General features: G+C 44.5%; 1 protein-coding gene across 1 annotated transcript in view; it reads right to left on the reverse strand.

The window, feature by feature from the left end:
• LOC143987090 (uncharacterized) overlaps positions 1 to 23430 on the reverse strand; it is a 175249-nt gene that overhangs the window by 55641 nt on the left and 96178 nt on the right. The window lies entirely within an intron of this gene.

Genomic DNA, 23430 nt, shown 5'->3' on the forward strand with positions numbered 1-23430 from the left:
CTTTTAAATTTCATACGGGGGTGTCTATAGTATGCCTGTAAAGGGGTGCATGTTTCCCGTGATTAGAACTGTCCCTGCACAAAGTGTCATTTCTGCAGGAAAAAAAAGTCATTTAAAAGCACTTGTGGCTATAATGAATTGTCGGCTCCCCGTAATACATAGAACAGTCATTGATTTAAAAACAAAAACAAACAAACGTGGGGTCCCCCCCCCAATTCAATTACCAGACCTTCAGGTCTGGTATGGCTATTAAGGGGAACTCCACGCCAAATAAAAAAAAAAATGGCGTGGAGTCCCCCCCTGCTGTGGAACAGAGATGACAGTTGCTCTTTAAATATTATGATTTAAAAGCGAGTTGCTTTAAATAAAATACACCCTGCGGTTAGGTGTGCTGAAATGCAAGGAAGATGTTGATAAGTGGGGGAGAGCAGAGTGAAAGACAGAAAAAGTCAGTGTGCTGGATGGGAATGGTGCGGTTACCTGTACAGTTAGGCCGAGCACACACGGATCAAAATTCAGTGGGTTCAACAGCTATGTATGTAGCTTCCCCTGTTGGACACAAGCTAATCATTAGATTGGCTTCTGCTGCCTATTTCCTGATATCAGCATACAATGTGGATGTAGAAAACTTGATTTTTTTTTTCATTCAGGTTGCTGGCTGAAGGAATAAAAAAAACTCATAGTTGCCAACTGTCCCGAATTTCCCGGGACATTCCCGGGATTAGGACATTTGTCCCGGGAAATTGAATTTCCCGTTTTTTTGCCGCGGCCGGCGGAGACAATGTCTTCCGCCGGCCGCCATTTTTAAAAAGACCAGAAGCTGGTCTTCAATAGAGAACCTGTGGCGCCGCCCACCCCCCGCTGCCAGGGTGTGTGAAGAGCAGTGAGCGGCGCCACAGTTCAAAGTCAGGCCAGGAGATGTAATGTCCTGTCGGGGGAGTCCGTGCAGTGAGTATGTGGGGGCCAGTCTGTGGATGTGGGGGCCGGTCAGTCTGGATGTCAGAGGGGCACCAGATGTAAGGAGGGGCTCCGCTGATGGACACAGATGTGAGGAAGGTACCTCTGATGGGGCACCTGATGTAAGGACAGACTCCGCTTGGGACACCTGATGGCAGGCAACGTGGCTAGTGCCGCGCTAATGGCTCCCACTGATTCTGCATTATGGTGAGTTGAATGATTTCATTTCATATTACAATGTAATAATAGAAATAATGCGCTTCAATCATCCTGACACCATAACAATCATGGCGCCGGGATGATTGAAGCGCTAACACCAGGTATTTGGAGTATCTTTATCTGCTGATTGTCAAACTCTGGCAAACACATATTGCTATTGTGGTACAGGATCGGGGGGGGGGGGCTGCTGTCTCCCTTTTCTCTCCCCCGGAATCTCAGACTCTAACCACACCCCTTTGAGCCACGCCCACATGTAAGCAATGCCCATATTTTGCTGCCGCTTTTTTTGCCTTTTTATATGCCACACCTATAACCGCATGCCCCGCCCCCTAATTATAATACAACTCTGCCTACTGCCAAAAAAGTGTCCCGATATTATTATTATTTTTTTTTTTTTTACAATGTTGGCAACTATGCCAGGAGGACCCCACTGCTGACAGAGACATAGAAAAGCAAGACTACAGTTTGCCAAAATGTACTTGAGTAAGCCAAAATCCTTCTGGGAAAACGTCTTGTGAACAGATGAGACCAAGATGGAGCTCTTTGGTAAAGCACATCATTCTACTGTTTACCAAAAAACGGAATGAGGCCTACAAAGAAAACAGTACTTACAGTGAAATATGGTGGAGGTTCAATGATATTTTGGGTTTGTTTTGCTGCCTCTAGCACTGGGTGCCTTGAATGTGTGCAAGGCATCATGAAATCTGAGGACTACCAAAGGATTTTGGGTCGCACTGTAGAGCCCAGTGTCAGAAATCTGGGTTTGTGTCCGAGATCTTGGGTCTTCCAGCAGGACAATGACCCCAAACATACGTCAAAAAGCACCCGGAAATGGATGGCAACAAAGCGCTGGAGAGTTCTATGGTAGCCAGCAATGAGTCCAGATCTAAATCCCATTGAACACCTGTGGAGAGATCTTAAAATTGCTGTTGGGGAAAAGGCTCCAGTCTAATAAAAGAGACCCGGAGCAGTTTGCAAAGGAAGAGTAGTCCAAAATTCTGGGTGAGAGGTGTAAGAAGCTTATTGATAGTTATAGGAAGCGACCGATTTTTAGTTATTTTTTCCAAAGGTTGTGCAACCAAATATTAAGTTAAGGGTGCCAAGAATTTTGACCAGCCCTTTTTTGGAGTTTTGTGTGACATTATGTCCAATTTGCTTTTTTTCCTTCCTTTTTTTTTTTGTTTTGTTCCAATACACACAAAGGGAATAAACATGTGTATAGCAAAACATGTGTTACTGCAATACTTTTCTGTGAGAAATACTTGATTTTCTTGAAAAATTTCTGGGGTGGGTGCCAACAATTTCTGCCATGACTGTGTATGTATGTGTGTTTATATATATATATATATATATATATATATATATATATATATATATATATATATATATATACACACATGTGATCTGACTGGGGGGGGGGGTGGGGTGCTGGATACTCATCCTCCCCCACCAATCGTCAGGCAGGGAGACAGAACTGCAATTTGCATATATAAACAAGGCAGATTGCAGTCCTAACAAGGAGGGGAGGGATGGAGTTTGCGTCCCTGCAAAGCAGGGGATAAAATCCACTACCTCCCCTATTAAAAGTTCCTCACACAGTACACCTAAACACTAGCTAGGCACACAATTAACCCTTTGATGTTAATCCCTTCCTAGCCAGTGTCATTAGTACAGTGACAGTGCATATTTTTAGCACTGTATTAGGGTCACTGATTCCCTAAAAGCGTCAGTTAGTTTCCCAACTGTTTGCTGAAATATCCTAGTCCCACTATAAGTCACTGACTGCCACCATTACTAGAATATTAATAAATTATATACACACACACACACGTGTGTGTATATATAAATATATATATGTATGTATACATACACATATATATAATGCATGATCTGGCACGCAGTTGCCGCCCTGTAGCAGTAAAACTGCTAATAGGGTGTTTCAGAAGCGTTTACCAGGCTGGCTAAGTTCACATGTATGTGTGTCAGGAATGTGTGCAAAATTGATTGCTTTTCTGACATGCATAGAAACCCACTGCCATTAACAGATGCACAGCAGCACTATTGTTAATGGCATCCCCACACATCTGCAAATGCACATGCCAAGCCGCATGGTGCTGCAGTCAGAGACCTCTTTTCCACATTTCTCAAATGTAGGGCAGCCCATTGAAAAGAATGGGATGCCCTACACACAAGCCTCGGGAATGTGCAAAACAGGGAAACACGTCCATGTTTTGCACATTCCCAAGGGTTGTTTGTAGGGCATGGTTACACCTGTATGTGTGAACCAGTTACTAGATGCCTGCATTAGTCTTTTTTTTTTTTTTTGTTTAAGTAGAATTAAAGGCAAAAAAAATCTTTTTTCATTTTGAATGAAATAAGGGAGGGTTATAACCCCTCTGGTGCATCTTTGCCGACCGGAATAATGGGGGTTATAACCCCCCTGGTGTGTCTTTGCCGACTCCTCCAAGCTGTAAGCCCATAGGGTTCATGGATAGGGATGGCCGAACAGTTCGCCCGGCGGTCGTTTTGCGGCGAATTTCGGCTGTTCGCGGTCCGCCATTTCGGCGGACTATTGGCGCCGTTCGCCCAGCGGACTTCCGTGTTTTTACTGTGTAAAGGAACTTTGACCTGATGACACATCCATCATGGGGTACAGGACAGCCAATTGAGACATGACAGCACATGGACACTTGGACATTCCCCCTAACTTATAAATGCACCCGATCCGGCGGCCATTTTACATTCTTTCTTCTGTCACTATAGGGAAAGGTTGCTGTTTGGAGCAGGGAGAGATAAACCGCTAGCTATTTGGTACACAAAAGTTCTTTTCAGGACTGGTATAGGTGTTAGGTGTATATAGGTTTGCTGTGCTACTGATTGTTGCAGCAGCCTGATGCCACGCTTCTGATGTCAGTGCTCTCTATCACGGTGCTGCTGTCAGTGCTGTATATCACGGTGCGGGTGTGAGTGCTTAATGTCACGCTGCTGATGTCAGTGCTCTCTATCACGGTGCTGCTGTCAGTGCTGTATATCATGGTGCTGATATCAGTGCTGTATGTCACGCTTCTGATGTCAGTGCTCTCTATCACGGTGCTGCTGTCAGTGCTGTATATCACGGTGCGGGTGTGAGTGCTTAATGTCACGCTGCTGATGTCAGTGCTCTCTATCACAGTGCTGCTGTCGGTGCTGTATATCACGGTGCTGGTGTGAGTGCTTAATGTCACGCTGCTGATGTCAGTGCTCTCTATCACGGTGCTGCTGTCAGTGCTGTATATCACGGTGCTGATGTCAGTGCTGTATGTCACGCTTCTGATGTCAGTGCTCTCTATCACGGTGCTGCTGTCAGTGCTGTATATCACGGTGCTGATATCAGTGCTGTATGTCACGCTTCTGATGACAGTGCTCTCTATCACGGTGCTGCTGTCAGTGCTGTATATCACGGTGCTGGTGTGAGTGCTGTATGTCACGCTGCTGATGTCAGTGCTCTCTATCACGGTGCAGGTGTAATTGCTGTATGTCACGCTGCTGATGTCAGTGCTCTCTATCACGGTGCTGTTGTCAGATGACTCTATCACGGTGCAGGTGTCATTGCTGTATGTCACGCTGCTGGTGATCATCTCCTGCACCCTCTTCTTTGCCTACCCTGGTCCCTGACCTTCCCTCTCCTCCATTGCCTTCATGCGCTCCACAGTCCTGAATTGTCAGAACAATTTCCCATATAAAAAAAGAATGCTTGTAGTTGTCGATCCCAGATTCCCCTCATACATGTGTTATGTCATTGGCCATGTGGTGGGACTATGTTTGCACAGCTAATAATTATTTTGTGGCTGCATATTTGACCTATAGGTTTGCGAAGTTCGCCTCCCATTGAAGTCAATGGGGCCCTCCACGAACGTTCCGTTTCGCGAACTATCGGCCGCGTTCGCGGTCCGCGTTCGCGAAACGTCCCGTCGGAAGTTCGTCCATCACTATTCATGGACTACGCCAGACAGTGTGGGCATGGTCACTCACCTTGCATGCAGGGGGACCTTTCTGCACAGAGCGCACTCATCAATGCCTGGGACCAATCTAATATTGAGACAGTTTCCCAACATAGAGATGAGCTTTCACTGTGTACAGTAATAAAGTGCAGAGTTCCTCTGAAAAGTAATTTGTCACATGACATTCCACACTGTAACATGCCTACTCCACCAGTACAGCATACTTCTGTTACCTCACTCACAGTTACAGAATGGGGTCCCGCCGTATACCTAGTGTTGGCCTTATGTGTGCACTTAACTGGAGCTGGAGCAGAACCCTCTCTGTAAAGTACCAGAGATTACATCTTTATGGCTTGTCTCTGTCTTCTTCCCCTGCAGGCTCCCTCTGTGTGAGCAGAGCCCTTCCCCCTTTTAAAAAGGGCACATGGAGAGAGGCAAAGCCCAGAAAGAGTGGGAACTGTAGAATTCGTATTAACCTTCCCTAACCTGGGCAGACTAGCTAGTTTACTAACATGGTACATTCCCTTTGCTGGCAGCTGCCTACAGCCTGCCTGTACATTTAGGAGATTTTTCTTCACTTCCTGCTCCATAGCCAAAACAGGAAGTGAGAGAAAATCCCTGCAAATCAAGGAAATCTCTTGAGGACCCCCAGGTCACCAGAACTAGTGTCCCTATTGGAAGATTTCCCCTCTATTACTGTTCTGGGGATAACCCAAAATTTGGGATTTTCTTTCTATTTCAATGACAATGGTAAACAGGACAAATAAAGAGGGTGAATCCCCCTAACAGAGGCACAAATAGCAATAAAAGCTGACGAGGTTGTAATCCCTCTGCACTCTATCCAAAACTTAAAAAAAAGTTTTGCCCTTAGTTATACTTTAAGCCTTTTTTTCTGGAGAAGTGTGGAGGATTGTTGAAGGTGTAGTTTCTACAAACCGGACAGGCTTTAGATTTTAAGAGGAAAGGACTTCAGCTTCCAGCAGCACAGTGGTGGAGAGGAGGGGAAGTGTTGTAGCTTTCTTGGGCTGAGGAGTAGAAGGAAGAGGGGACGTTTTGCGGAGAGACTGAGGCTGGAGGCTGGAAGTGGACTGCTGCAACTGAGTGAAAGAGGGACACAGTGGCAGCCATATTGGAGCATGGGAGGACACCCTGAATGCTGAGGACACTGGCCAGGGTACACTTTATTAGTGAGCAGAAGGAGATCCCCCGCTGGCACAGAGTAATAAGAGGCCGTTGGTCAACCCTGCATTACACCTTGATAAAAGAGGAATTGTCTGCAAATAATGCAATGGCAGTGCCTGTATCAGTTCTTAAAAGAAAATGACCTCGAGTGCACCACTATAATGGCTGTTGTTTATTTTCCGGTAAGTCAATCCAGAATTGATATCTTAAAGTGTGTGTGTGTGTGTGTGTGTGTGTGTGTGTGTGTGTGTATATATATATATATATATATATATATATATATATATATAGCAGCCTTAACCTTTTGGGCTTACCGGTTACCTCCGCTTGGCTTGTTCTTCTACGTCTAGGGGCTCCCAGGGTTGATACCCAACAACTTTGGACGCTGACACCAATAAAGTCCTTTTGAAAGGTTTTAATTTGCAGGGCTAACGGCCAACAATACAGTCTCGTATGGGAACAGAGGGCAAGGGTGAAGAAACTCAGGCACCTTGAACTGCTAGTATAACAAAGTATCTATTACCACCCAGAGAGTAGCCACTCGCAGCTAGGCACTTCAGGGCTGAACAAATCTCTAGCCAGAGATTATGACAATCAGCACGTTGGTTCAGAACTAAAGAAATCTCTAACCTTGAAGAAGTTGTATCTGAAAGCGAACAAGAACCTTTTTTCCTCAGTACCTGGAACGTTCTCTTTCTCCTTGACAGTATCCCCAAAGCATCCTCCCAATGTTGAGGGCATGTGGCCTGGTACGGTTCAGGAGAGGGCGCTCTCTCGCCCCCCCCCATCTTTTCCTGCGGCCTGCCAGGTTGCGTGCTCGGATAAAGGGTCTGGTATGGATTTTTAGGGGGAACTCCACGCCATTTTGTTTTTTTTAAATTGGCATGGAGTTCCCCTTAAAATCCATACCACAGGTCTGGTATGGGTATTTGGTGGGAACCCCACGTCATTTTTTTTTTTTTTTTTTTATCAATGACTGTTCTCTGTATTACGGGGAGCTGACAATTCATTATAGCCGCAAGTGATTTTAAATGACTTTTTTTCCTGCAGAAATTACACTTTGTGCAGGGACAGTTCTAAGCACGGGAAACATGCGCCCCTTTACAGGCATACTATACACACCCCCCAGGTACGAAATTTAAAGGAATATTACACTTTTATTGTTTCACTTTAAGCATTATTAAAATGACTGCTCCCGAACACTTTTTATGACAATAACGTGCATATAAGCCTTTAAAATTAGCACTTTAGATTTCTCCCATAGACTTGTACAGGATGTTCCGCGGCTTTTCGAATTTGCCGCGAACTCCCCAAAATTTTCGCTGTTCGACTCAAACTCAAAGCTCATCCCTAGTGGCCCGTGTGAATGTCGCCCTTACATTGGTGGTCAGTGTAAATCCCTCTTTACATTTGTGATTGCTGTGAATGCATCTATTACATCAATGGTCAGTGTAAACCCATATTACATTAGTGGTCAGTGTAAACCCCTATTACATTGATGATGGCCAGTGTTAAAACTCCTCTTTATATTGGTAGTTGGTAAAAAAAAAAAAAATCAGCATTGTCATCGATCACACTCTCCCCCCCACACCAGCACTGCCACTGATCCCACGAGTCCTAGGATCCCTAGGAGTTTTCTGTCTATTGATGGGTCCCCTCACCTCCGCAGTCCATGGTGTGCAGGCAGTGAGGAGATGATGTGCAGTAACCTCTAGCAACCAGTGAGCAGTATTGATGAACAGTGATCTCTAGCAACCAATCAACAAGCAGAAATCATGTGCTGTAACCTCTAGCAACTAATCAGTGAGTCGTAATGTGTGCTGTGAACTCTAGCAACCAGTCAGTGAGCTGTAATGATACACTGTAACCTCTGGCAACCAAATGCAATCGCTGCCTGTTCTGATTCAGTAAACGGGTTTTGAGTCTAGCTGCTATTTATTGTATGTCTCAGAGCAGATGGAGAGCAAAACAGCATGGAGAGTCCAATCAATATTAAAGAAGGCCCTGCTGCTGCTTCTGGATCATCACGAGGTACGAGGAAGCAGATACACTGACAGTGTGCATGGCATCAGTGATCTGCTGATTGCTGGTGTAATGCTTTTCAGGCTCCTGCAACAAAAAATAATAAATGCACCTTTTTTTTTACCTTCAAAAAAATTTACATTTATTATTTTTTCTGAAAAAGTGAACTTATCCCTCGAAGTTCTCCAGTGACATGATGCCACCGTTGGCAGGGCTTCAATCTTCACCCTGTCTTCCTTTTCGGGTCCACATCCTGGGGCCATCTGGTTAGCCATGTGGCAATAATGTCACTCCCGCGCATGTGTGCGGGTGCCGCTATTAATGGCACAGGACTCTGAAGGAACGGCACGGGTATGCGATTCCTTCAGATCGCATGTGCCGGTGACGTTGCCGGCCCATTCACAAGTAAATTCACTGTGCACTGTTTAGAAGATATTTACTGTACCTTTAGGTAAGCCTTATTATAGGCTTGTTGTTGTTCAGACGTTTAGTCGTTTCTGAATCTTCTTCCCCCCATGGCTTCAGCCCTGACTCCACCCCCTTTTCCCTGCCGATGTATACCCCACCTTTTTAATGAAGCGCCCATAAAATGCAGCCTCACGGTGCCCCTCAAATGCAGCCTCACCAGCGCCCTTCAATGCAGCCTCACCAGTGCCCATCAATCCAATCTCACTAGTGCCCATCAATGCAGCCTCACCAGCGCCCATTTAATGCAGCCTCATCAGTGCCCCTGAAATGCAGCCTCACCAGTGCCCATTAATGCAGCCTCACTAGCGTCCATCAAATGCGGCCTCACCAGTGCCCATTAAATGTAGTCTCACAAGTGCCCATCAATGCAGCTCCACCAGCGACCTTCAAATGCAGCCTCACCAGCAACCATTAAATGCAGCCTCACCAGCGCGCATTAAATGCAGCCTCACCAGTGCCCATCAAATGTAACCTCACCAGCGCCTATCAATGCAGCCTACCAGAGCCCTTCAATGAATGTTTGCTGGCTTCCATTTATTCGGGAGTCGGGACACAGTCCTCTCCTCTCTGCTCCTCCTGGCGTCCCATACAGGGCTGGTGCAAGGATTTTTGACACCCTAGGCGAAACCTCATTTTGCCGCCCCCCCTTGGCTGCACCACTGATTCCACCCCCTTTTCCCTGCCGATCTATACCCCACCTTTTTAATGAAGCGGCCATTAAATGCAGCCTCACCAGCGCCCATCAAATGCAGCCCCACCAGCGCCTATCAAATGCAGCCCCACCAGTGCCTATCAAATGCAGCCTCACCAGCGCCAATTAAATGCAGCCTCACCAGCGCCCATCAGTGCAGCCTCACTAGCACCCATCAATGCAGCCTTGCCATCACTCATCAAATGCAGCCTCACCAGTGCCCATCAATGTAGCCTCATCAGTGCCCATCAAATTCAGCCACACCAGCGGCCCTCCAATGGAGCCTCACCGGTGCCCCTCCAATGCAGCCTCACCGGTGCCCCTCCAATGCAGCCTCACCGGTGCCCATCAAATGCAGCCTCTCCAGCGCCCATCAATGCAGCCTACCAGAGCCCTTCAATGAATATTGGCTTGCTTCCATTCATTCGGGAGTCGGGACACAGTCCTCTGTCGTTGCTGCGCCTCTGACACTATGTGCAAATGGAGTAGCGGCTGCCTACTGATGCTGAGACTTATTTGCTTGCTTCAGAGAGAAGAGAGTAGGAACACCAGTGGCCGGGCACCCTAGGCAGCAGGGTGTCATAGGCGACTGCCTAGTTTGCCTAGCGGTAGCCCCAGCCCTGGTCCCATAGGATCGCCTGACTTTTTGGCCAATTGGGAAACGTGTTTCATACCTGTTTTCTGATTGGCCGGGAGGAGGATCAGTGTTGCAACAGTAAATACTCATTCGCTGTTGCATCACACCTGGATGGGCTCAGATCGCATGCTCTGTGACCCAAGTCCATGCTATTTTGAAGCCTATTAGAGTCTATGGCTCGAATCAGGTGCTTAAAAAATGCCCGCTGCTGTAATTTATATGCCCGGTGACCCCAAATGGCATACCTCCCAACACTTTGAGATAGGAATGAGGGACACCTACTACCAAATGTATGTAGGCATAGGACACGCCCCCTGCCACACCCCCTTAAAGGAGAATTACCAAAAAAAGGTTAATTAAATCCACAAGGATTTTTTTAATCACTACTATTCCTCTGTATTGGCTTTTAAAATGTACAAATGCAGCAAATTAGATTTTGGATGGAAGGTTTAGCCCTGGGGAACACTTTTTGAAAGATAAAAAGTGCATTATGTACTACTATATAGATCAGACCAAAATGAGGGACAAATGAGGAGGAATGAAGGACAGAGGGACAGTGCTCCAAATCAGTGACAGTCCCTCGAAATCAGGGACAGTTGGGAGGTATGCCAAAGGGGCTGGACACGTGAATAGGGAGCGGCAGTGGTGGCCGTAGATAGGGGTGCATATAGGGGTGGAGAGGAGAGAGAGAACGGTGCCTGGGCGCCCCTAATGGACGGGCCGCCACTGCCTATAGGTAAATATCAACCATAGGAGTTTACTCCCACCTCAACAGACTCTTTAACTACTTCTCACCCGACCAATGTACATAAACGGCCGAGTGGGCGCTCTCTCCTTCTGAGTGGACGTTCAGGAACATCCCTTTAGATGCGCTTGTGTCACCCGAACACAGCACATCTCCGATCGGTGGGAGAGCTCTGTGATTGGCCCTCCTGATCACATGAAGCCGTGTCCAATTACAGCTGTCATGTGATGTAAACACAGAGCCGGTTGCTAGGTAATCGTCTCTCCTCTCCTCACACAGAAGTTGTAGGTGAGGAGAGGAGAGCGGATCGCTGCAGCCGCCTGGTGATTAGTGAATATGAGCTGTTTTTTTTACAGCTTTTTACTCACTGATCACCAACCTAGTGTCACCACACAATGTAAAGCACACATGTCCCACACAATGTCCCCAAATAATAAAAACACATGTCCCCCACATATGTCCCTCTAAAATCACATGTCCCAATGATCATCTGCACACATCTGTACATGATCATTTGCGTACATCTGTCCGTGATCACACAAACCAATTATTATACACTTAATAGAAAAAAATTTTACGAAAAACATGTAGCAGAATACATTTTCGCTTAAATTTATGACAAAATGTGATTTTATTGGATTTCTTTTAAAATAGAAGAAAATATTGTTTTTTTTTCCTCTCTTTTTTTCGCTTATATCGCAAAAAATAAAAAAACGGAGTCGTGAATAAATACCACCAAAAGAAAACTCTCTTTGTGCAAACAAAATGATAAAAACTTCATTTGGGTACAGCGTAGCATGACCGCGCAATTGTCATTGAAAGTGCGAGAGCGCTGAAAGCTGAAAATTGGTCTGGGAAGGAAGGGGGTAAAAGTTTCCGGTATTGATGTGGTTAACTACTGAAGAAATATAACTAGTCGTTGAAATGATGGGCTCCTGATGCTTGATGTTTGTACATAAGAATATAAAGTTCATAATAATATTCTGTTTAAAAACGAATGTGTGGGATTAGTGATGTCACATATATTATAAAGCAAAAAAAAAACCCTGAAAAAAATAATTTAAAGATCATTTTGCAATCATTCGGATTGTTATGTGTCCCATCGAATAGAAACTACTTATATAACGGGAATATACTGTGTAGTTGTTTCTATACTCCACATTTTATTGTGATTGTTGGCAACATGTAACACCATGTTTCTGCTATAAAGATGCTATGTATAGAACGATATACGGTAAGTGTGGGTGAGGAAGACGTTGAGCAGTGACAAAGCAGGTCGGCATGGTGTACACCGAACGATCTAAAATAAAGACTCGTGTCACAGTTGATCAAACAAAGCGACGTGCCACCAAAGTCACATTTGTATTAAGTATTTATAGCGAGCTTCAAGCAGAAGTAAAGCCTGCATTGGATGTTCTTTTATACAAGCATATTATACATTGTTATATTTTTTATATATATATATATATATATATATATATATATATAATATACCTTATCACATTATATATACACTCCACGGCCACTATTTTAGGTACCCCTTGCTAGTACCGGTATAGATTCACCCAGGTGTTGGAAACCCAAAGGTGCTCTATTTGGGGTTGCCACCTTTTCTGCAAGTCAAACCCGAACACTTTAACGGCGCTCAGCAATTTTTAATTTTTTTTTATATTATGAACTATATATATATTTTGCTATTAAATAACATTTCTAATCATATGAAATTAATAACAAGAGTCCCCCTTTACATCTGAGTCCACAGAGTTCCCCTTTTACATCTGAACTCTGCAGACTCTGATGGAAAGGAGAACTCTGGAGACTCTGACATAAGGGATCCTCTGGGAACCCCGAATTTAAGGAGGAATGCTGAGAACTCTGATGTATGGAGAGGAAACACTGTGGCCTCTGGTGTAAAGGGGAAATCTGATGTAAGGGGTGCTCTGAGAACCCTGATTTACCTTAGTGAACTCTCTCAGAGGCAGGAGAGAGAAGGGGGGAGACTTCAGTCACAGACATGGATGGATGGTGAGCTCACTCACCCCTTGGCAATCAGCACCTCTCATCCAGATGTATCTGAGGCTGCTGGACTTCAAATTTCCAGCCCCCACTTTCCTTTTCTGAAGTACAGCACCGGGGATTGGAGTGTGGGCAGACACAGAGGGGTAGGGGTGGGGGGGAGGTGCAGATCGAGCCCTCTCGCCTCTCCCGTCTGTGAGTGTGTGTTTGGGGGGGTTGTTAGTGCTGGCTTTGGGCAGCGTAAAAGAATGTAACAGTCACTCTTAGCTTAGGCAACTGCAGCCAGCAACCCTGCTGGGAAGCCATAGTCCAGTCTGAATAATGTGTCCGGGTTTCAGGCAGTCTGAAACCCGGATGCATGGTTCCAAACCCAAACGGTCCGGGTGAATCCTGGACAGGTGGCAACCCTAGCTCTATTGGATGAGATGTGGTGACTGTGGAGGCCATTGGAGTCCAGTGACCTCATTGTCCAGTGGTGAGATGATTGGAGCTTTGTTACATGGTGCATTATCTTGCTGGAAGAAGCCATCAGAAGATGGGGACACTGTAGTCATAAAGGGAGGGACATGGTCAGCAGCAATACTCAGGTAGGCCGTGGTGTTTAACCACTTGCCTACCAGGCACTTACACCCCCTTCCTGCCCAGGCCATTTTTCAGCTTTCAGTGCTGTCGCACTTTGAATGATAATTGGGCGGTCATGGTACGCTGTACGCAAACACATTTTTTATCATTTTCTTCACACAAATAGAGCTTTCTTTTGGTGGTATTTAATCACTGCTGGGCTTTTTATTTTTTCCAGAAAAAAAAAAGACTAAATATTTTGAAAAAAAAATGTTTTTTTACTTTTTTCTGTCAGTAAATTTTGTAACTAAGTAATTTTTCAACCTTCACTGATGTGCGCTGATGAGGCAGCATCGATGGGCACTGATAGGCTGAACTGGTGGGCATTGATGAGGTCGCATTAATATGCCGCACTTATGGGCACTGATAGGTGGCACTGATTAACACTGATAGGCAGGACTGATGGGCACTGTTAGGTGGCACTAATAGACGGCACTGATAGGTGGCAGTGGTGGGCACAGATAGGCAGCACGGATAGGTGGTACAGATGGGCATTGATGGGTGGCACTGATGGGCGACACTGATGGGCAGCACTGATAGGCGGCACTGATTGCCAGCACTGACTGGCATGGCTAATGGGCACTGATTGGTGGTACTTGTGGGCAGTGGTGGGCACTGATAGCTGCCACTGGTGGGCACTGTATGCTGGCATTGGTGGGCACTGTATTGTGACACTGAATTTCTTTATTGTAATCGGGGCACTGATGATCAGTGCCCTGATTACATTCCTACATGTCCCCCTGTGAGGAGATGCCGCTGATCAGCTCTCCTCGCCGCACACTCTGTCAGTGTGAGGCGAGGAGAGCTGATTACTGGAATATCAGTGTTTACATGTGATCAGCTGTGATTGGACACAGCAGATCACATGGTTAAAGAGCTGTGGCTCTTTACACAGATCGGGGTCGCGCCGTGTCAGACACACAAGAACGGCTGTTCTAAGATGCCATCATATGATGTCATCCCAGAACAAGAGCTGCACCGCCCCGCCGTCATTTGACAGTGGGCGGGCGAAAACCACTTAAACTGAATGTTGCAGCTGAAATCGACACATCAGACCAGGCAATATTTTCCAATCTTCTCAGTGAGCCTGTGCGAACCGTAGTCTCAGTTTTCTGTTCTTAGCTGACAGGAGTGGCACCTGGTGTGGTCTTCTGCTGCTGTAGCCCATCTGCTTTAAGGTTTGATGTGTTGTGCATTCACAGACGGTATTCCGCATACCTTGGTTGTAATAAGTGGTTATTTGAGCTACTTTTGACTTTCTATCATCTTAAACCAGTCTGCCCATTCTCCTCTGACATCAACAAGGCATTTTCCTCCACACAACTGCCGCTCACTGGATATTTTCTCTTTCTCAGGCCATTCTCTGTAAACCCGAGAGATTGTTGTGTGTGAAATACGTAGACCAGCCCATCTGGCACCAACAACAATGCCACATTCAAAGTAATTTAAATCCCCTTTCTTCCCCATTCTGATGCTCGGTGTGAACTTCAGAAAGTCTTCTTCACCACATCTAGGTGCCTAAATGCGTTGAGTTGCTGCCATATGATTGGCTGATTAACGATTTGTGTTAAAAAGCAAATAAACATTGAAAAGGTGTACCTAATAATAAAGTGGCTGGTGGGTGTATAATCTTCGCTTTGTTATCCCCATCCTCCTCGGTCTTTTTGTTATTGCTCATTCACACTTGGAATGGAACATTTTTCAAAGGGTGGATGACAGGCGGTGAAGAAGCGATATGTCACCTGCTCACCACTTGCTTTAACCCTCCGCATTGCACACAGCTGCAGGATGGCTGCGGTGTGGCCCCATTCACTTGAATGGGTCATGTTTATTGGCGCAACCGCCTGCTGAAAGCAACATGGCGTGTTTTTTTTTACATGGTTGCAGCATGTGTACAACCCTGAGTGGCTGCATGCAGTAGTTTAGGTAGACAGTTAGGGGGTAGTAAAACTGAAACTCAACCTCCTGCTTTTACCGCCCTTCCCCTGGCCACCCTTGTAAAGGAGCCCTTAGTGACAGGAGAGTGGTAGGTAGAGGATTTGTGCTTGTAGGGGGTAATTGAGGATGGGGGAAGGGGTAGTTGAAGAGAATTTGTGCAAGAAGTGTTAATGGGAGATGGGGGGCCTAGAGGATTTGTGCTGGGGGTGGATTTGGAGGGAAAGACAATTTGTACTCAAAAGGGGATTTTGTTGGGGGGGGGGGGGGTTTGATAGAAGTGTCAAGTGAGAGGGGCCTATCCGATGGTTGCTGGATCCAGTCTGTGGAGCTGTTTGTCCTCTGGATCTCACCAATACCTCAAACCTGCAATTACTAGGTGCCTGAACTTTCCCTTTATCCTCTGACCCTCTATTGAAGGACTTCCGTGCTTATCCTGAATAAATGTTAAAAAAAAGGACTATAAAAAAAAGGACTAAGTGTCGGATTCAACATCTTTTGGGCTACTTTCTGACGGGACCCCTGAGGACGGAGAGGCGAGCAGGTGAGGTAACGGTAAGCCCAAATAAAACCAGCAGCTCCTTCAGGGGTTAGTGCTACAGAGGGGATGGGAGGTAATGGGCTGCCAAGTAAACAGGAGATCCTCGCTCTATGTAATCTGATGTGAGGCTGCAGATGGGAATGGTTTAGGCTGCATTGATGGGCAATGGTGAGCCTGCAGGTGGGCACTGATAAGGCTGCATTGATGGGCACTGACCCTTATTTTGCTTCAAAGTTCTTTATTTAAATTTTTTTTTTTCCCTGAAACTTCTGTCTTAAAATGAAGGTACGTGTTATACGCCTATAAATACTGTATCTTCTAAACATGCATCATTTATGAAATTTTTACCTGGATGCAGCCAATATACTGTGCTGGATATTCAGAGCTTCATGCCAGAACTGAGGGCGTCAACGAGGCTTCAGCCATTCACACACTTGGAGCCGGCGAACACGGAAGAAAGACCAGGAGAAGATGGCAGCCCTCCCAGCGGTGACAACGCGCCGCTAGAGGCTTTATTCTAAGGTAAGTATTTCATATTGTGCTAATGTGTGATGCATACTAGCACATTATGCAATTGCCTTACAGGTGTTTTTTATTTTTTTTATAACTGCCGTGGTTTACTACCACTTTAAAGAGGGATTTCACTGTAAAAAAAATAAAAAATAAAAAATAAATAAAAGCCAGCAGCTACAAATACTGCAGCTGCTGACTTTTAATAAATGGACACTCACCTGCCCCAGGATCCAGCGATGTCGGCAGCCTCTGCCGATTGCTCGCTCCGCTGCTGCCTCTGCCATACTAGGTGAGGGAATCAGGAGGTGAAGCGTTGTGGCTTCACTTCCCGGCTCCCTACTGCGCATGCGCGAGTCGCTCAGTGCAATAGGAATGCTCCGCGCTGTCTCTGGGATCCGTGGGAGTCTATGCCTGGAAGTGGGTGTAAATACCTGTCTTAGACAGGTATCTGCACCCCCCTCCCCCCTGAAAGATGCCAACTATGACACCGGGGGGGGGGGTTCAGATGAGCGGAAGTTCCACTTTAGGTTGAAACCCCGCTTTAAGAAGGCTTTATTGTTCTGTGACATTATATGCATCAAACTGCAGTTCATAAAAACTACCACAAGAGGTCACCCTTCAATTAAAAAGTTAAAAGAACTTTATTTTCCAAATGCTCACTGAAGTTCATTTTCTAACCCGGCCTACAGGTACTTCCAGCTGCTCCAATGCCCAAGTCTGTTATATAAATAAATTCAGCAATTTTTTTTTTTGAGCTGTAACACCTGTTGGATATTCCATATTTGAAAGACAGTTGTAACAGGGAATTTTTTTTGGCTAATATATAACCATTTAGGTGCGAACGGTGATGCATTCCCATGGCAGACTATTAAACTTTACCCCCCCCCACATATTTAGCTGCCCAGTGGATCCAGTGTTGTCCTGCCTTGTCCTGCTGCTCAGGTGTCACAGCCGGGTCTCCCACCATTATGGTTCTCCTTGGCCAGCTACTTCTTCTGGGTCCAGGCAGCCGACCCACAATGATGCGTGCCAGCTCTGCTTGGCCGTTCTGTGCCCCTATTGCTGCAGCCTCCCTCCTGGGATATGTGGCATGTCATGGCATTCTCTCCTAGGCAAGATTATCTGTGGGGGGGGGGGGGGGCAAGGTCCCCATTTCGGTCCCTTGGTGTTATGTGAAATTACATAGAACCATGATGTCACCCGCCGATATCTACTGCTGTTGCCGTTGTCTGATTTAACCACTTTAGCTCTGAAAGGTTTTACCACCTTTGTGACCATGCCATTTTTTTTCCGATACGGCACTGCGTCGCTTTAACTGATAATTGCGCGGTCGTGCGACATTGTACACAAATAAAAATTATGTTCTTTTATCCCCCCCCACTCATAGAGCTTTCTTTTGGTGGTATTTGATCACCTCTGCAGGGTTTTTTTTTGCACTATAAACAAAAAAAAAAGACAATTTAAAAAAAAACAAAAATAATATTTTTAACTTTCTGCTTTAAAAACACATCCAATAAAAAAAATGTAAAAAATTTAATTTCTTCATCAGTTTAGGCCAGTATGTATTCTGCTACGTATTTTTGGTAAAAAAAAAAACCCAATGAGTGTATATTGATTGGTTAAAAGTTATCACATCTAAAAAATATAGGATAGATTTTTGGACTTTTTTTTTATTGTTTTTACTAGTAATGGCGGCGATCAGTGATTTTTAGTGGGACTGCATATACTGCCGGCAAAGCGCCACTGAAGCGGGCAGTTTTAACCCTTTTTTCGGCCGCTAGTGGGGGTTAAAACCACCCCGCTAGCGGCCGCTAAAACGATGGTAAAGCGCCGCTAAAAATAGCGGCGCTTTACCGCCGATGCCCGCACCACCCCAGTGTGAAAGGGGCCTAAGCAGTGGTGGAGCAAGATGAGCACGGAACTGGATTCGCTATTTCACATAGTGACACTCCATTCATGTCAATGCACCGTAACACGTGGTATTGTGCTGCTGTGTGGTGGCGCCATCTAGGGCAGTGTGCCAAAATGCAGACATGTATTTTGGCATCAGATATTAGACATGTGCAGAACCAAAAAATAGTTTTGTTTCGATTCATTATTTACATAAATTTGTTTAGTTCTGTCAGGGGAGTAGAGTGATCGTCTGTTCCTAGTGATTAGGAACAGCGATCTCTCTCCTTCTCCAGTCAGTACACTCCCTCCACAGTTAGAAACACCCCCCAGGTAACACATTTAACCCCTTGATCGCCCCCTGGTGTTGACCCCTTCCCTGCCAGTGACATTTATACAGTAATCAGTGGCTATTTTTAGCTCTGACCGCATCGTATTAATGTCATTGGTCCCAAAAAAGGGTCAAAAGTGTCTGATCTGTCCACTGCAATATCGCAGTCCTGCTAAAAATCGCCGATCACCGCCATTACTAGTAAAATGAAATAAATAAATAAAAATGCCATAAATCTATCCCTTTTTTGTACATGCTATAACTTTTGCACAAATCAATCAATATACGCTTATTGCGATATTTTTTTATTTTTTTAACCAAAAATATGTAGAAGAATACATATTGATCTAAACTGATGAAGATTTTTTTTTATTTATTATAGAAAAAAGTAAAAAATATTGTTTTTTTTCCCAAAATTTACATTCTTTTTTGTTTATAGGGCAAGAAATTAAAACCGCAGAGGTGATCAAATATCACAAAAAGAGAGCTCTATTTGTGGGGAAAAAAAGGACATCAATTTTGGGTACAGCGTCGCACAACCGCGCAATTGTCAGTTAAAGCAACGCAGTGCCGTAGCACAAAAAATAGCCTGGTCATTAAGGGTTCTTAAGTGGTTAATGGAAATCCCCCCAATGGGACACAGAGGGCAACCTCCTCCTAAAAAAAACAAAAAACCTAACATTCTATCTACCGAAGATTGCATTGAATCTTAAATGGTGTTTTTTTTTTTTTTATTGGATGGTATAATTAAAGGCAAAATCTTTTTTTTATAGTTTTGGATAGGGGGGAGAGAATTAGAACCCCTGTCAGGTTTTTATTGCTGCCCATGCCTCAGAGTTAGGGAGATTCACCCTCTTTTAGTTGTCTTATGAATCTTATCTAAAAAGAACCATTATGAAGAGAAAACTCCATTTGTTGTTGCCACCATCCCAAATATATTGCATATGGAAAATTAGTACAATCAAGGATGGATAGTCCCATATTTCCAGCCACATGTTGATTTGCACGAGTCTGCTGCTGGGACCTAACTTTTGGGGATCTTGTGAGGGATCTGTCGAGCCTTAAGGATTTACTTTTTACTTGGTGATTAGCTTCATTCTGGACATGTGCCCCCATTTTTGCTCAGCGCCATCCTAACAATCTTTTTTACAAATAATTGACTCCAGGAATGTATTATTGAGCACCTCCAACTATCATCTCCTTCATGTGCCTGAAGGGATATGTCTTGAATCTCCGGGAAACGCGTCGGGCTATAGGAGAAGTGCTTTTTTCTCATATACTATATATGGATATTATGTATCACTTTGTGTATGGTTGTTATCTTTGACCGGTACACTGTTTTATGAAATAATACATTTTCTATGTTTTGACAATATTGTGTCTTCAAAAGTTTGCCCTTAAAGGTCACTTAGTCCCAGGGGTACTCAAGTTCCATATACTTTATTTGTCTTAAATGATCGTTATCATTGAGTGTGAAAGTAAAAGAAAATTCCAAGTTTTTGGGTTGCACCCAGAACTGGAACTAGACCGGAAATCCTAATTGGGGACACTAGTTCTGGTGACAACCAGGCATTCCTTCAATTCCTATTGAGCCTATGTGACAGGAAGTGAAAGGAAATCCCCCCAATGGGACACAGATGGCAAACAAAAAAAAAATGACAGGAGGTATAAGCCCTCCATTACTTTATCTAAAATGAAGACAATGTTTTGCCTTCACTTCTACTTTAACTGCTTAAGGACCGCCTCCTGCACATATATGTCGGCAGAACGGCTGGGCACAGGCACGTACCTGTACGTTAAGTGCCCAGCCATGGGTCGGGAGTGTGGCGACGGCGGCGCGCTCCCGACCCGGTTCTGAGCTCCGCGACTGTGGCCGCGGGACCAGCGGACCCGATCGCCTCTGGTGTCCCGCGATTGGGTCACAGAGCTGAAGAACGAGGAGAGGTCTGTGTAAACAAACCTCTTCCCATGCTTCCTACTGAGCCCTGTTATAGAGAAAGACAATCAGTGACGTCAGACGCCAAGCAACACCCCCCTACAGTTAAAAAAAAAAACACACACACACACTTAACCCCTCCCCGCCCCCTAGTGGATAACTCCTTCACTGCCAGTGTCATTTACACAGGAATTAGTGCATTTAAATAGCACTGATTGCTGTATAAATGACAATGGTCCCAAAAATGTGTCAAAATTAATAAAAATGCTATAAAACTATCCCCTATTTTGTAAACGCTATAACTTTTGCACAAACCAATGAATAATCGCTAATTGCAAATTTTTTACCAAAAATATGTAGAAGAATACGTATCGGCCTAAACTGAGAAAAAAAAATGTTTTTCTATATATTTTTTGGTGATATTTAATATAGCAAAAAGTAAAAAAAATGAATTTTTTTCAAAATTATCGCTCTATTTTTGTTTATAGAGCAAAAAATAAAAACCGTAGAGATGATCAAATACCACCAAAAGAAAGCTCTATTTGTGGGAAAATAAGGATGCCAATTTTGAAGGATGCCAATTTTGTTTGCAAAACACGCGCAATTGTCAGTTAAAGCGACGCAGTGCCGAATCGCAAAAAGGGGCCTGGTCCTTTGGCTGCAAATTGGTCCGGGGCTTAAGTGGTTAAAGCCAGAAACAGCCCGACTAGATGGAGTTTAGCAAAGGTATTTCTCTTACTAAAGCTTTCTTTAACCACTTCAATACAGGGCACTTTCACCCCCTTCCTTCCCAGCCCAATTTTCAGCTTTCAGCGCTCTAGCGCTTTCAGTGACAATTGCGCGGTCATGCTACACTGTACCCAAATGAAATTGTTATCATTTTGTTCGCACAAATAGAGCTTTATTTTGGTGTTATTTATTCACGACTCCGTTTTTTTTTTTTTGCGATATAAGCGCAAAAATAGCGGAAATTTGGAAAAAAAACAATATTTTCTTTTTTCTATTTGAAAAGAAATCCAATAAAATCAAATTTTGTCATAAATTTAAGCCAAAATGTATTCTGCTACATGTTTTTGGTAAAAAAAATTCCGTTAAGTGTATAATAATTGGTTTGTGTGATCACGGACATATGTACGCAAATGATCATGTACATATGTGTGCAGGTGATCACGTACATATGTGTGCAGATAATCATTGGGACATGTGATTTTAGTGGGACATATGTGGGGGACATGTTTTTATTATTAGGGACATGTGATTTTATTATTTGGAGACATGTATGTTTTGGGGACATGAGTGTTTTGGGGACATATGTGGGGACTGTGTTTATACTGTGTGGTGTGTTGTGTGTTTACACTACACTGATGATCAGTGAGTAAAAAGCTGTAAAAAGCAGCCCATACTCACTGATCATCAGCCGGCTGCAGCGTTCTGCTCTCCTCTCCTCAGCGGTGACTTCCGTGTGAGGAGAGGAGAGCCGATTGCCTAGCAACCGGCTGTTTGTTTACATCACATGACGGCCGTGATTGGACACGGCCGTCATGTGATCAGGAGGGCCAATCACAGAGCCCTCCTGCCGATCTGAGATGTGCCGTGTCCGGGTGACACGAGGCGGGTGGGAAGTGGTTAACAACAAAAAAAAAAGAATAAGAAAAGTCATTACAAATGGATTTTAGAAAGGATGAGCAGTCCGGCATAGCAGAAACAGACAATGTTTACTGCCCTCCATAAAATACAACTTTGCAACAATTACATTATTCACAGATCCTAAACATCAGCAAAACAGCCTTGAAAGTGCTTATAAAAACCTCTTCTCACCTTCACGTCGAGCTTCCTACTGAAAATAAAATATTGGTTATAATGAATATTTATGTACAAAATGTTGCTGTACAATAGGAAAACATTGCTAACTCCAGTTTTACAGTTTCCGAATTTTGTTCCTGAACTATGTAAGTGGCCACCTATTGCAGATCTTAAAGGACCAGTCCACCTGCTGTAAATATATGGGTGATGATGAATAACTGATACAACTATTATGCCGTGTACACACGATTGGACATTCCGACAACAAAACCGTGGATTTTTGTTCGAAGGTTGTTGGCTCCAACTTGTCTTGCATACACACGGTCACACAAATGTTGGCCAACAATTATGAACATAGTGACGTACAGCGAGCCGATAAAAAGGAAGTTCAATAGTCATGTGATATCTCCATTTTGAACGCTAGTTTTCCGGCTCCTACTTGATTCCGTGTAATGTTTATGCAGAATCACTGTGACTCTTAACCCCTTTCTCCTGATGCATGCTGGGGGAGGGGCTGTACCAGGAAGTCATGCACAGTATATGTGGGACTGGAAGCAGCAGCATGATACTTAGAGGGAGATCTGTTGTATATGACTCCTCCATGTAAGAATGTACATCACTTTCTGAGCGAGTAATAAACCCTTCCCTGGTTAAGAAGTGCATCCAGCCTGTGTGTAACTTGCTGAGCAGACACTGGCAGCATTGCTAGCAATACCCTGAGAGACCCTGTGTCAAAGGGACATAACACTGAGCATGCGTGAACTTTTGTGCGACAGACTTGTGTACACCCGATCGGAAAATCCGACAACAAAGTTCTGTTGGCGGAAAATTTGAGAACCTGCTAGCCAACATTTTTTGGTGGAAAGTCGGCCGATATACACGGTCAGACTTTCAGCCAACAAGCTCCCATCCAACATTTCCCATCGGAAAGTCCGATTGTGTG

This window comes from Lithobates pipiens, unplaced genomic scaffold (assembly GCF_037356315.1).
Source record: "Lithobates pipiens isolate NorthernLeopardFrog02 unplaced genomic scaffold, aLitPip1_a1.2 Scaffold_18, whole genome shotgun sequence".
Lineage (NCBI taxonomy): Eukaryota > Metazoa > Chordata > Amphibia > Anura > Ranidae > Lithobates > Lithobates pipiens.